The sequence below is a fragment of the Artibeus jamaicensis genome, unplaced genomic scaffold (assembly GCF_021234435.1).
Source record: "Artibeus jamaicensis isolate MK-2021 breed Jamaican fruit bat unplaced genomic scaffold, CSHL_Jam_final contig_1998, whole genome shotgun sequence".
Classification (NCBI taxonomy): Eukaryota; Metazoa; Chordata; class Mammalia; order Chiroptera; family Phyllostomidae; genus Artibeus; species Artibeus jamaicensis.
Window position 1 is genome coordinate 14,964,254 of NW_026521407.1, and position 3,292 is coordinate 14,967,545.

Sequence of the window (3,292 nt, forward strand, 5' to 3'; positions counted from 1 at the left end):
GTGGAGGGTATCACAGCTAATAAAGTGTGCACAGTTCACCTTGGGCTGGGTGTGTCATTCACCTGAGGGTGATTATGTCCTCGACTGTGCCATCTCCCCCACATCACTTGTCTTCTCCAAGCCCTTCGCACAAAGAGCTGTGTGTTGGGGACTTGAAGGTAGCCCTGCTGGACCCAGGAGCCCTTGGACCATCGGACTCTTAGCCAGGCAGGGGTGAAGGGAAGAAGAGAGGCACTGGCTTGGTGGTCACTGGGAGTCATGACAACAGCCAACACTTGCATGGCAGTCACCCTGTGCAGGGCACTGTGCTGACTGCTGTCAGATATTAGCTTATCTAATCCTCTCAGAAACCCTAAGGGCTCAGTGTTGTTTTTTCCCATTTTAGAGAAGTGGGATCAAAAGCAGACAGGGAGACAAAACGACGTGGACCAGCACTGGGGGGACATGGGGGAGGGGCACTGGCACTGTTCTGTCTCCTGACCTGGGTGCTGGTTACACGAGTGTGTTGTGCAAATATGTGCACTTCTATGTGTAAATTATACTTTGATTTAAAAAATGCCCTTGCCCACAATATGGGAAAAGAAGGATGTAATTTCAACCCAAAATGATCTGACTTGAGAATATGTGCAGTTAATGACTCCACTGCAAATGAACCGTTGTCCAAAATATACCCAGTCATTGGTCTTCAGTCCTTTTTACTCCAATATTCCCTAAAAGAATTTGGAAAGTGTATTTGCCTCCTCACACATTTTTACTTGACATCTGATGTATTTCATTAATAAGTTTACATAGTTGTAAAGGATATAATTTCCAGTGTGTTGTAAATATTGGTGCTTTATAAACTGATCCATTTTGATCCAAGTAGCATAGTGATTTGAGAGCCAACATCCTTCATTTTAAAAAGCCTTGACCAAGCGCTTCTTTGACACTCCTTTTTCTCCTCATAGTTCCATTCTCTTCCTGTCAGTTTATGCTACATATAATTTATTTTCATGCTTTGAAGTCTATATTATTAATAATTTTATCGTATCGATTTGCAACACAAATATATAAATTAACATTTTAAAATTAATTTTTCGTAATCTTACTGAGGCCTGCAGGGGTGTCCAGCCCATGGCCCACGGGCTGTATGTGGCCCAGGATGGCTATGAATGGGGCCCAACACAAAATTGTAAATGCACTTAAAATCTTTTTTATTGCTCATCAGTTTTTGTTAGTGTTCGTGTGTTTAGTGTGTGGCCCAAGACAACTCTTCTTCTTCCAGTGTGGCCCAGAGACGCCAAAAGGTTGGGCACCCCTGCAAGGGTTACACTTAATAGTACAGAGTTGTCCAAAACAACATAAATACATATTAAAATTTTATCAGAAATGCATCTCTTAAAAGAGGACATTTTCCTCTCAATTAGTTTGGTTGTGGATGAATATCATGTTTATATTAGAATAAGACAAGGCCCAGCAACAATTTGGTACCTATTTTTCTTTCCCTTGAAAAAAAAGCTTAAAGACAGAGAAAACTTGTCCACACACATAGATAGGACTGTAAGAGTTTTGCTATATATAGCAATTTCGTCTTTGAGTTGTCTGATAACAATCACATTTATTACTAAAAACTATACTTAATGATATCTAACAAGTCAATACAATCCTCCTTTACTTTTGTTGAAAGCAAAGAATTGGAAACCATTTAAATCATAAAGACTTGAACCCTTCTCCATTTCAAACTCAGAACACATAAACTTAGGGTTTGATTAGCTTTTGCTTTGGGATTTGAGGTGGAGCAGGAAAAGGATGGTAGGGGATCTAAAAATCTTAAAGCCGAGCTGGTTGGAGAGCTGCCTACTGAAAATGCACCCCGGAGTGCCTAACATTTCTAGATAGACAGGAAAGCACGGGAAGGCCTGACCAGAGGCTGCCTGGCCCTGGGCACATCAGGGGGTCAGTCTGAAAAGATATGCCAATGGCCAGCCCTCAGAGTAATGGGAGAATAACTCTCTTCTGTCTTAAAGGGTGTGTTAGCATGAGTGAGGAGAGAAGGTGGTTCCTGTTTGGCTTGAGGGAGGCTCAGTGCCACGAAATGCAGCAGGTCCTTGAGTAAGGCAAGATTTTAATTTTTAGTGGACAGCGTGGAGAAGATGCTCAGAAACAGCAGCTGCAGGGTGGAAGTCTAAGTATTATGGGACAAACCACCATGTTTTGGGTTTTTTTGTTGTTGTTGCTTTTTGCTAAACAGTAAAGATTTACAGATCAGCAACCCTATTAGTGTGAAGGCAGGGTTTATTGGCGATACCTTCTCTTGGAAGAGAACAGGCTTTGCTAAGGGGAGAAAGGCAAGAGCATGGGTGACAAAGCAGGGGTAGCAACAGCATCAGGTCCTTTGTTCTGAGGACTTACATAGTTGGTGGGATGGGGGTGAGGAAGTCACATATTGATTGAAAGGTGGTGTCAGCTTTCCCCGGGGGATGTGACTACCCAAACTTAGGTATGTGTGGGAGTCTGATAGCCCAAATCCTTATCTTGCTCCAGGCCACATTTGTTTATTTTGTTATAAAACAGATGTGAGGCAGGAGGCAGTTAATTAAAGTTGAGGCAGTTACCCAAAGTTATTTATGGGCTCTTTATGAAAACATTAGGAACTCCCTGTAACACAGCTAGTGACCAGAGGTATGGAATTAACCAAAGTTTTATATGCTGCTTTTTGGGGGCACTGTGGACCCCCTCCTTTTTCCCTTTCCATGCCCTGGAATGAATACACGGTTCAAGGCTTTCTTTCCCAGACAGTGGAAAAGATACATAGAATTTCAACGGCTTCCCGCCTCCCATGCACCTGGCAATATTATCAGACCCTCAGCAAGACTGCTGAGTTAGTGGGTGAGACAGGTCTCCCTCCTCCTGCCTGCCTTGGTTTACTATCTATCCTACCTAACAAAAAGAGGTCACACAAGGGATTTCACTCTCAGACTTGGCCTAGAACTTGAAAGCCTGCTGCTCCCCACTATAGCCTCTAAGCCACCCACGCCCCCTTTCACCCGCACTGCGCTATCTCTCTGACTGACATCTTGGTCAGCCAATGACCTTTGGGACAGAGAACGAGCCTACCCCGTGGAATTAAGCTGGACAAGTAATTGGGATGACAAACATTTACACCAATAACAAGGAACTTTCAAAAGCTATAGGTACAATAGCCAGTGAGGAGAAAGAGCTGCCCTAAATGACGTGCCAGGCAGCCAACCACTGGCACCACTGTGTAGAACCCGTAGCTTCCGTTTGGAGAAGGGGCGGGCAGTGTCTCAAA